Source organism: Bubalus bubalis, chromosome 1 (genome assembly GCF_019923935.1).
Source record: "Bubalus bubalis isolate 160015118507 breed Murrah chromosome 1, NDDB_SH_1, whole genome shotgun sequence".
NCBI lineage: Eukaryota > Metazoa > Chordata > Mammalia > Artiodactyla > Bovidae > Bubalus > Bubalus bubalis.
In genome coordinates this window covers 42,930,628-42,943,290 of record NC_059157.1, presented here as the reverse complement: position 1 = coordinate 42,943,290, position 12,663 = coordinate 42,930,628, and the positions used below count along the sequence as shown (strand labels likewise).

General features: G+C 41.6%; 1 long non-coding RNA gene across 1 annotated transcript; it reads right to left on the bottom strand.

Moving 5' to 3' along the window:
- Window positions 1-2,480: 2,480 nt before the first annotated feature.
- On the bottom strand, window positions 2,481-8,042 carry LOC123465555. The gene is made up of 2 exons (XR_006640786.1): window positions 7,980-8,042; window positions 2,481-3,758 (listed from the first exon to the last, which is right to left on the bottom strand). It is a non-coding gene; the product is annotated as an uncharacterized LOC123465555 (long non-coding RNA).
- Window positions 8,043-12,663: the final 4,621 nt, after the last annotated feature.

Sequence of the window (12,663 nt, the reverse complement as noted above, 5' to 3'; positions counted from 1 at the left end):
TGATGAGCCAGCATTTGCCATGGAGACAGAGGTGAAGCACTGAAGGTGCAGAGAGCAGTATGGCAGGTGGAGGTCGGGGGGAGGGCAGGAGGGGAGCTAACAGGAGAACAGCCACCCCTCCCTCCCCACCCCCGCCCCCACCAGGGACCCTGCCTTCAGAACTGCAGCTGCAGCGCAGGCCCACCCCGCAGGCCGGTTGCATGCCCGCTGGCCCGAGTCTGGGCTGCAAGCCCCGCTGTTGGCACTGAGAGACTAGCTCCACATTTCTCAAACACGCGCTGGGGCCATGGCTCTCTGCCACAGGGCTTCATGAAGAAGACAGCGTTGTCCAGGATCAGTCCTTGAAGAAGGCGACAGAAAGAAGGCAGAGCACAGAGGAGGTGAGCGGGGAGCGAGAAGGTCTCAGGGCACAGGACTGCTTGGACGGGCTGTGCGTGTGCTGAGACGGACGGTGTGTGGTGCCACGTGGCCAGATGAGCTGGATGGCTGGGATCAGAAAGAGAACCTGGCATTTGTTCAAGTGAAGCCAAGGCCAGGAAGGAGTTAACCACAATGCATCAAGAATCTAGAGACATCAGGAAGACGGAACCTGACCTCAGCGTCTGTGCCCAGAGAAGAGTGACGCAGAATTGACAACTGCCCAGGATGGGCCTGGAAAAGAGGTCACAAGAGGCTCCTGGGCGCTGGTGATGGAGCGGGGTAGCGAGTTTTAAGTGAGTGCTCTTCCCGTGTGAAGGGAGAGCACACCTGGCAAATCTCAGCATGTCCCTGTTTCGGCAGTGGGAGCAGCCCCCACCAAGCGGGGGGAACCGGAGGGCAGATGCTGAGCTGGAGGAGGTAGGCTCTCGCAGCATCGGGCTCAATGCCAGGGTGGATGCTGATCCACGTGTTATCTCTGAAATACACTTAGTTCCTCTTCCTGCTCAGATAACTTTAGTGGCCCTGAGTTGTCGATGCAGAGCAGTATTTTCAGAAGGAGATATAGTGCTCATCAATCCTCAGGTACATTTTCCCTGAATCCGCTGCCTCAGGTCCCTATTTCAGATGATCTGTGGCTTGTGGGAGATCCCACATGGACAGGGGATTCTCTTCTAGAGAAAAGTATAAGTTGCCCGAGTTGTATTTCTTCAGGTTCATGGAAAGACTTGTCTTACCCCACTTGTGTATGGAAGTGAACAACAATAAAAAAGTTCTGAAGGGAATATACTTATAAATAGAAGTTGGAAGGACACCCTGTTCTATTAACAAATGAAACAGCATTTACCTTTTCCATTTGTTATGTGAAATGTCTCTCCACTATGGGATGGTGGACAGGTAGTGGGAGAGCACGAGTCAGATGCTCATATTAGGTGCCAATTTGCAAGTAAGAGACAGAAGTCATGTTAGAAGAGTTTAAACAGTAAAGTGTATTTGAAATGAATAGGGTGGTGAAGTGACGTTCTTTTATCAAACTAAAACTTGAGGATGTATTCAGTGACCTTAAGCAAATGGGCCTGGACTGCATCATCTTTGATTTTTAATGTAATTTTAGTTGTTAAGGTCACTTAACCACTTCGAGCCTGATAATCCCTATCACCTCATCAGTAAAAGGAGTTAATAATACAAAACTGGAACATCATATTGGTGATGAATGTGACAATGTGCAAAAATATTTTGTAGGTTCTCAAATATCAGGCTTCCCTGGCAGCTCAGATGGTAAAGAACCTGCCTGCAATGCAGGAGACCTGGATTCAATCTCCGGGTCAAGATCTCTTGGAGAAGGGAATGGCAACCCATGCCAGTATTCTTGCTTGGGGAATTCCATGGACAGAGGAGCCTGGCGGCTATAGTCCATGGGGCCACAAAAAGTCGGATATGACTGAGTTACCAACACTTTCACTTTTCACTACTTCTGAAATATCAGTTGCTTTTCTTGATAACCTTTCTGGTTGTAGGACACTATAGAGAAGTTTTAAGAAACATAAAATGAAAAGAATAGAAAACCCTAATCTGTGATATGTTGAGACAACAGGGAAGAAAAACCCCAGCAAATGTTGTAATGTTTCTAAATAAAGACAAGAGAAGAAACTCAGCATGGCCCTAGAAAACCTTTCCAAAGGGTGTCACGAGACCAGGCCCACGCTCTCAGGCACATGAAGTCATCTGTGTACTGACGGTTATTTGTAGCAGCGTTGCATTACCTGTGAGATAATGTAGGTGGCAGGACGTGCTGTCCGTTTCCTCAGGGTGCATCTGTTGCTGTGTTTCATAGCTTCTAGTTCCACTGGTATTAATCTCCTTAGTTTACAGTGTGTATTTCAAAAGTAATGGGGATACGTTGTCCCTTTCTCTACGTCACAGTGAAATTCCATGCTTTATTTAAATATGGTTTAAGTCTATGTTCCTTTCCAACTGGTTTCTTTCATGTTCTCTTCGTATTTGTAATTTCAGTCCCATCTGCTGAAAAATCGTATTTTCATAAAACACTGTATCAAAGGTCAGTTATTTTACATCCACTCTTTTTTTATTAAGAATGCTATTTTGACTAAAAATTATCACCCATATCATTATCCTTTTTTAAACTTTTTGCAGCATAAAGGAGTAGATAACATAAAAGTTTAATCATAGAAACATGCAAAAGAATTGTCAAATGAAAAGGAAATGAGAGCTGAAAGTGGTTTACTGGCATTTTAGCTACTTGAAAACAGACATTTTCTACAATAGATTTGAATATATGTTGTCTGTGACTGTGTCACTTCAATGTAATCTGCCAAGTTTAAGTGTAATCTTACATTTTCTTTCTAAGAAAATGGCTCATGACCATGTGAAATTGAAAAGTGTGCACTAGAAATACACTTTTGGATGTGATCAGCGGATCATGTGCAAAACCGTGGGCCTGAGGGCATTACCAAGAGAGCGTGTGTGGATGGAGGGGATAGGAGGTGTGACACACGTCCAGCTGCTTCGTTAGTTACACATAGTTAAAGTCCCTTCAGCTCACTGCTGTGGACAGTGTCACAGGTAATGTATCCATTCTTCTGTTGACAGGCATTTTGATTCCTTCCAGTATGTTCAGAAATGATTCGGGTAAAGACATCCTTGCACACGTAACCTAGTGCCCACAAATGCATACCATATACGCACATGTATAGTCACACATGTACTAGTTTCTCCAGGAAGGAAATGCAGGGTCACAGGATATGATTGCAATAACCTCACGATACAGGTAGAGATTCTGTTCGTGAATCGGTTTCGGTTTCAAGATTCAGTTATGAAACCTAAAAGGAAAGTATGAAAACATGGGTATTGTAACTAAAGTGGGGGTGAATTTGGCAGCATCATCAACTCAGGGTCCCTTGTTGTCTACCTGAACCCCAGTCTGGATGGACATTTGCATGTTTCACAGAAAACACAGGAAGTGGTCGGAGATGTCCTCCCGGGTTTCGTGTGTCTGATACACGGCCTGCTTGCTGTAGCATTGTATCCTAAACATACATGACACATGTTGTTGTGTTATGCTTGGGAGTCCTACTGTGCCACCATGGGAAGTCCTCTTAGTGTCCATTCCTTTGATTTTCCACACCCAGACTCGCGTAACCCGGGGGCGGCGGTCTTCCCCCTCTCCAGCAGTACATCTCTGCACGGGCCAGAAACTGCAGCTTGGTTTTGAGGACAGCTGGTGACAGTGGGCCTTCTCGATGTCACTGCTTTCAGGGGAGCTGGTTCTGATGGTCACCACTGGTACTTGCTGTCGGAAGTCTCAGAAGGTCCTCCTTAGCCTAGGAAGATGTTAGATTCCATTTGTCATCTTTCAGTTGAAAATATTTTCTGGGAGGAGCCAAGATGGCGGAGGAGTAGGACAGGGAGAACACTTTCTCCCCCACAAATTCATCAAAAGAGCATTTAAACGTCGAGTAAATTCCACAAAACAACTTCTGAATGCCGGCAGAGGACATCAGGCACCCAGGAAAGCAACCCAACTCTTCGAAAGGAGGTAGGAAAAAATATAAAAGACAAAAAAAGAGACAAAAGAGGGAGGGACGGAGTTCCGTCCCCGGGAAGGGAGTCTTAAAATGAGAGAAGTTTCCAAACACCAGGAAACCTTCTCACTGCCGAATCTGTGCTGAGCTTTGGAAGCACAGAGGGCAACATAAAAGGGAGAAAAAAAATAAATAAACAATAAAAAATCGCAGATTGTGAGCCCTACGGTAACTCCCCCAGCGGAGAAGCAGCGCAGATGCCTGCACACGGCATTAGCAAGCGGGGGCTGGGCAGGGAAGCACGGCGCAGGCTGTGTCCCTTTGAGTAAGAATAGGGCCCGAATGTCCTGATTGCTATCTGAGTGAAATAATTTGGGCTAGCAAACCAGACTGTGGGATATCTACCACGTGAAAAGCCAGCCCTAACCTAAGACACCGCCGGGCCCATGCACAGAACAAAGGACTGAACAGAGATAGCCGGCTGCAGACCTTCCCCCTCCGGTGACAGGCAGCCAGAGCCGGAAGGGGGCAATCGCAGCCCCAGAGAGACACTATCTATAAAACTGTAAGCAGGCTTCTTTGCTAACTAAAACTTCTTGGGGGTCTGGACGGTCAACATCTGCCTGAGAAGGTGCGCCGGTTTTACACCCAGACAACCGAGTGGCGGGGAGGCGATAAGTCGCAGCATTGGCGCTCACCAAACACCTCATCACCTGAGCTGCTCGGATCTGGGAAGAGCACAAAACGCAGGCCCAACCGAGTCTGCACCTCTGAGGACTACCCGAGTGCCTGAACCTGAGCGGCTTGGACCTGGGAACTCAGCCCAGGGCTGGCCTCTGATTGTTCCCGGCGGAACAACCTAGAGCCTTAGCAGTGTGGGCAGGGAGGCTACACGCGTCGTGAGCGGGGGCAGACCCAGTGTGGCTGAGGCACTGCGAGCGCACACCAGTGTTATCTGTTTGCAGCACCCCTCCCTCCCTCCCCACAGCGCGGCTGAACAAGTGAGCCTAAATAAAAAAAAAAAATAAGTGTCCTCCACCGTCCCCTTTGTGTCAGGGCAGGAACCAGACACTGAAGAGACCAGCAAACAGAAGAAGCTATAACAGAGGGAAATGCCTTGGAAGCTACAGGCCATAGATTAAAACCCTGTGGTTACTACGGACTACATAGGAAGGGGCCTATAGATCTTGAGAAATATAAGTCGGACCAAGGAACTAGCCAAAAATGAACTGAACCCACAATACTCACAACAAAACCAGAGAAAGACCTAGATATATTTTTACTATTTTTACGATCAATCTTTCTTTCTTTCTTTTTTTTTTAAATTAAAAAAAATTTAAGTCCTCTATTGTCCTTTAATTTTCACTTTTATAACTATTACTTTGCAAAAAAAAAAAAATACCCTATTTTTTTTTTCTTCTTCAGCAAACTTCATATATATATTTTATAATTTTTTGACCGTGGTTTTTTTTTTTTCTTTTTCTTCTTTTCTTTAACATTGTATTTTTGAAATTCCAAACTCTAATCTAGATTTTTAATTTTAGCCTTTTGGTATATGTTATCAATTTTGTACCTATAGTTTTTTTCATAATTTCTGTGACTTTTTTTCCCTCTGTTTCTTTCTCTTCTTCTTTTGTATAACATTGTATATCTGCAATACCAAACTCTACTCAAGATTTTTAATTTATGTTTTTTGGTATTTGATATCAATTTTGTACCTGTATTTTCTTTATAATTTTTGCGACATTGTTTATGTTGGTTTGTTTGTTTTCTCTCTTTATTTTTCCTCTTCTTTTTTTTAACATTGTATTTTTGAAATTCCAAACTCTACTCTGGATTTTTAATTTTTGCTTTTTGGTATTAGTTATCAATTTTGTACCTGTAGTTTCTTTATAATTTTCGTGACCTTGTTTGTTTTTCTTTGTTCGTTTTTTCTCTTTCTTTTCCTTCTTCTTTTCATTAACATCGCATTTTTGAAATTCCAAACTCTTCTCTAGATTTTTAATTTTTGCTTTTATGTATTTGTTACCAATTTTGTACCTTTAAGAACCCAATCTTTAGGACCCATTTTTCACTAGGGAACGAGATTACTGGCTTGACTGCTCTCTCTCCCTTTGGACTCTCCGTTTTCTCCACCAGGTCGCCTGTATCTCCTCCCTAACCCCTCTCTACTCTACCCAACTCTCTGAATTTCTGTGTGTTCCAGACGGTGGAGAACACTTAGGGAACTGATTACTGGCTGGATCTGTCTCCCTCCTTTTCATTTCCCCCTTTTATCCTTCTGGCCACCTCTGTCTCCTTCCTCCTTCTTCTCTTCTCTGTATAACTCCATGAACATCTCTGAGCAGTCCAGTTGTGGAGTGCACATAAGGAAGTGACTACTGGCTAGCCCACTCTCTCCACTATTGATTCCACCTCATCTCATTTGGGTCACCTCTAACTCCCTCCTCCCGCTTCTCTTCTCCATGTAACGCTGTGAACCTCTGAGTGACCCTCACAGTAGAGAAACTTTTCATCTTTAACGTAGATGTTTTATCAATGGTGCTGTATAGAAGGAGAAGTTTTGAAACTACTGTAAAAATAAGACCGATAACTGGAAGTAGGAGGCTTAAGTCCAAACCCTGACTCCAGGGAACTCCTGACTCCAAGGAACATTAATTGACAGGAGCTCATCAAACGCCTCCATACCTACACTGAAACCAAGCACCACACAAGGGCCAACAAGTTCCAGGGCAAGACATACCAAGCAAATTCTCCAGCAACAAAGGAACACAGCCCTGAGCTTCAAGATACAGGCTGCCCAAAGTCACCCCAAAACCATAGACATCTCATAACTCATTACTGGACATTTCATTACACTCCAGAGAGAAGAAATACAGCTCCATCCACCAGAGCATCGACACAAGCTTCCCTAACCAGGAAACCTTGACAAGCCACCTGTACAAACCCACACACAGCGAGGAAATGCCACAATAAAGAAAACTCCACAAACTGCCAGAATACAGAAAGGACACCCCAAACTCAGCAATTTAAACAAGATGAAGAGACAGAGGAATAGCCAGCAGATAAAGGAACAGGATAAATGCCCACCAAACCAAACAAAAGAGGAAGAGATAGGGAATCTACCTGATAAAGAATTCCGAATAATGATAGTGAAATTGATCCAAAATCTTGAAATTAAAATGGAATCACAGATAAATAGCCTGGAGGCAAGGATTGAGAAGATGCAAGAAAGGTTTAACAAGGACTTAGAAGAAATAAAAAGAGTCAATATATAATAAATAATGCAATAAGTGAAATTAAAAACACTCTGAAGGCAACAAATAGTAGAATAACAGAGGCAGAAGATAGGATTAGTGAATTAGAAGATAGAATGGTAGAAATAAATGAATCAGAGAGGATAAAAGAAAAACGAATTAAAAGAAATGAGGAGAATCTCAGAGACCTCCAGGACAATATTAAACGCTACAACATTCGAATCATAGGGGTCCCAGAAGAAGAAGACAAAAAGAAAGACCATGAGAAAATACTTGAGGAGATAATAGTTGAAAACTTCCTTAACATGGGGAAGGAAATAATCACCCAAGTCCAAGAAACCCAGAGAGTCCCAAACAGGATAAACCCAAGGCGAAACACCCCAAGACACATATTAATCAAATTAACAAAGATCAAACACAAAGAACAAATATTAAAAGCAGCAAGGGAAAAACAACAAATAACACACAAGGGAATACCCATAAGGATAACAGCTGATCTTTGCGGGGTCCAGCCCCAGCTGATCCAGGGTATTCGAAGGAGAGACGGCATAGGCGAGGGTCAGGAAACAACTGCTTAATTACACTTTAATTAAGGATACAAAGAGTAATAGAATAAGGATAGCTCAGTGAGGAAATTCAGTGGAGAAAAGCAGCTGAAATAAGGATAGCTCAGTAGGAAAATTCAGTGGAGAAAAGAGGCTGAGTAGCTTGGTTTACGCGGGAGACCAATAAACCTTCAAGACAAGAAGTTTGCACCACTTACGTAGGCCGCAGGCGTCCTTCCGTTCTCCCGAAGGAGAGGAGACACTGAGGCCTCCCCGGTCGGATCTTAGAAGCCCAGGCATAATTAGCAAGCATGGTGGGTTCCACGCTCCAGATGGAGACTCAGCTGGAATTTGGGAGAGAGAGTGACATGGGGAGACCAAGTTTTGGTGAACAAGGCCCGCACTTTATTTTCCAAAGTAGTTTTTATACCTGAAGTTATGCATAGAGGATAATGGGGGAAGGGGTGGAGTCATGCAAGGACAGCAGTTCCTGGTTCTAATTGAAGCCAGGCTTTCAAACTTATCATATGCAAAAGTTCAGGTGATTGACATCATCTTCTGGCCCGGAGGCCTGTTAACATTTTAAGAAACTTATTTTTCTCTAAAGGTGATTATTCCAAAGTCAGGCACCAGCCTTCCAAAAAGCATTGGACAAAGCTGCGTTTTACATTTCTATACACCCATTATATCAATCAATACACTGCCAAGGACACAGTAGGTAAGGAATATGGAGACTTAGCAGCAAACATTGGCCCAACAAGTGAAAAACCCTTCACCAATACAATTTCTAATCAATCTTTTAACTACTCAAAGGAATCTGTGTTTAGGCAGTTTAGAACATCTCCTGCCTCTCACAGCTGGGAGGCTCTGAACAATCACATGTGGCCGGAAAAACCCATTCAGGCAGGCTAGAGGATTTCCAAAGGAGTTTGTAGGTTGAAACACTGTCACACCCAGGAATTATTAACTGGAGCTGTAAGCTAACTCTTTTTTTCAGAGAGAGGTAGTGGGGGACAGCCCCCTGTAAAGTCAGAGGTGTAGGTGAAAGCACAAAGCAGAAAGTAGGCAGACTCTGGTTTGGGGGGTAGATGCTCGAGAATTTCCAGGGGGACTCCTGAGGCTCGATCCCGCCTTTGCGTATGCCGAGCCTCCTTCCTCATGACCTTTGTCATGGGCGGAGTTCCTCATGCTGGCTCCCGGCAGTGATAGAATTCCAGTTGAGCTATTCCAGATCCTGAAAGATGATGCTGTGGAAAGTGCTGCACTCAATATTCAATATGCACTCAATATGCAATATGCCGGCTCCCGGCAGATCTTTCAATAGAAACTCTTCAAGCCAGGAGGGAATGGCAAGACATACTTAAAATGATGAAAGAAAATAACCTACAGCCCAGATTATTGTACCCAGCAAGGATCTCATTCAAGTATGAAGGAGAAATCAAAAGCTTTTCAAACAAGCAAAAGCTGAGAGAATTCTGCACCACCAAACCAGCTCTCCAACAAATACTAAAGGATATTCTCTAGACAGGAAACACAAAAACGGTGTATAAATTCAAACCCAAAACAATAAAGTAAATGGCAACGGGATCATACTTATCAGTAATTACCTTAAACGTAAATGGGTTGAATGCCCCAACCAAAAGACAAAGACTGGCTGAATGGATACAAAAACAAGACCCCTACATATGTTGTCTACAAGAGACCCACCTCAAAACAGGGGACACATACAGACTGAAAGTGAAGGGCTGGAAAAAGATTTTCCATGCAAATAGGGACCAAAAGAAAGCAGGAGTAGCAATACTCATATCAGATAAAATAGACTTTAAAACAAAGACTGTGAAAAGAGACAAAGAAGGTCACTACATAATGATCAAAGGATCAATCCAAGAAGAATATATAACAACTATAAATATATATGCACCCAACACGGGAGCACCGCAGTATGTAAGACAAATGCTAACAAGTATGAAAGGAGAAATTAACAATAACACAATAATAGTGGGAGACTTTAATACCCCACTCACACCTATGGATAGATCAACTAAACAGAAAATTAACAAGGAAACACAAACTTTAAACGATACAATAGACCAGTTAGACCTAATTGATATCTATAGGACATTTCATCCCAAAACAATGAATTTCACCTTTTTCTCAAGTGCACATGGAACCTTCTCCAGGATAGATCACATCCTGCGGCATAAAGCTAGCCTTGGTAAATTCAAAAAAATAGAAATCATTCCAAGCATCTTTTCTGACCACAATGCAGTAAGATTAGATCTCAATTACAAGAGAAAAACTATTAAAAATTCCAACATATGGAGGCTGAACAACACGCTGCTGAATAACCAACAAATCACAGAAGAAATCAAAAAAGAAATCAAAATTTGCATAGAAACGAATGAAAATGAAAACACAACAACCCAAAACCTGTGGGACACGGTAAAAGCAGTCCTAAGGGGAAAGTTCATAGTAATACAGGCACACCTCAAGAAACAAGAAAAAAGTCAAATAAATAACCTAACTCTACACCTAAAGCAACTAGAAAAGGAAGAAATGAAGAACCCCAGGGTTAGTAGAAGGAAGGAAATCTTAAAACTTAGAGCAGAAATAAATGCAAAAGAAACAAAAGAGATCATAGCAAAAATCAACAAAACCAAAAACCGGTTTTTTGAAAGGATAAATTAAATTGACAAACCATTAGCCAGACTCATCAAGAAACACAGGGAGAAAAATCAAATCAATAAAATTAGAAATGAAAATGGAGAGATCACAACAGACAACACAGAAATACAAAGGATCATAAGAGAGTACTATCAACAATTATATGCCAATAAAATGGACAACGTGGAAGAAATGGACAAATTCTTAGAAAAGTACAACTTTCCAAAACTCGATCAGGAAGAAATAGAAAATCTTAACAGACCCATCACAAGCACGGAAATTGAAACTGTAATCAAAAATCTTCCAGCAAACAAAAGCCCACGTCCAGACGGCTTCACAGCTGAATTCTACCAAAAATTTAGAGAAGAGCTAACACCTATCCTGCTCAAACTCTTCCAGAAAATTGCAGAGGATGGTAAACTTCCCAACTCATTCTATGAGGCCACCATCACCCTAATACCAAAACCTGACAAAGATCCCACAAAAAAAGAAAACTACAGGCCAATATCACTGGTGAACATAGATGCAAAAATCCTTAACAAAATTCTAGCAATCAGAATCCAACAACACATTAAAAAGATCATACACCATGACCAAATAGGCTTTATCCCAGGGATGCAAGGATTCTTCAATATCCGCAAATCAATCAATGTAATACACCACATTAACAAATTGAAAAACAAAAACCCATATGATTATCTCAATAGATGCAGAGAAAGCCTTTGACACAATTCAACATCCATTTATGATCAAAACTCTCCAGAAAGCAGGAATAGAAGGAACATACCTCAACATAATAAAAGCTATATATGACAAACCCACAGCAAACATTATCCTCAATGGTGAAAAATTGAAAGCATTTCCTCTAAAGTCAGGAACAAGACAAGGGTGCCCACTTTCACCATTACTATTCAACATAGTTTTGGAAGTTTTGGCCACAGCAATCAGAGCAGAAAAAGAAATAAAAGGAATCCAAATTGGAAAAGAAGAAGTAAAGCTCTCACTGTTTGCAGATGACATGATCCTCTACATAGAAAACCCTAAAGACTCCACCAGAAAATTACTAGAACTAATCAATGACTATAGTAAAGTTGCAGGATATAAAATCAACACACAGAAATCCCTTGCATTCCTATACACTAATAATGAGAAAACAGAAAGAGAAATTAAGGAAACAATTCCATTCACCATTGCAACGGAAAGAATAAAATACTTAGGAATATATCTACCTAAAGAAACTAAAGACCTATATATAGAAAACTATAAAACACTGGTGAAAGAAATCAAAGAGGACACTAATGGATGGAGAAATATACCATGTTCATGGATTGGAAGAATCAATATAGTGAAAATGAGTATACTACCCAAAGCAATCTATAGATTCAATGCAATCCCTATCAAACTACCAACAGCATTCTTCACAGAGCTAGAACAAATAATTTCACAATTTGTATGGAAATGCAAAAAACCTCGAATAGCCAAAGCGATCTTGAGAAAGAAGAATGGAACTGGAGGAATCAACCTGCCTGACTTCAGGCTCTACTACAAAGCCACAGTTATCAAGACAGTATGGTACTGGCACAAAGACAGAAATATAGATCAATGGAACAAAATAGAAAGCCCAGAGATAAATCCACGCACATATGGACACCTTATCTTTGACAAAGGAGGCAAGAATATACAATGGATTAAAGACAATCTCTTAACAAGTGGTGCTGGGAAATCTGGTCAACCACTTGTAAAAGAATGAAACTAGAACACTTTCTAACACCATACACAAAAATAAACTCAAAATGGATTAAAGATCTAAATGTAAAACCAGAAACTATAAAACTCCTAGAGGAGAACATAGGCAAAACACTCTCTGACATACATCACAGCAGGATCCTCTATGACCCACCTCCCAGAATATTGGAAATAAAAGCAAAAATAAACAAATGTGACCTAATTAACCTTAAAAGCTTCTGCACATCAAAGGAAACTATTAGCAAGGTGAAAAGACAGACTTCAGAATGGGAGAAGATAATAGCAAATGAAGCAACTGACAAACAACTAATCTCGAGAATATACAAGCAACTCCTACAGCTCAACTCCAGAAAAATAAATGACCCAATCAAAAAATGGGCCAAAGAACTAAATAGACATTTCTCCAAAGAAGACATACAGATGGCTAACAAACACATGAAAAGATGCTCAGAATCACTCATTATCAGAGAAATGCAAATCAAAACCACTATG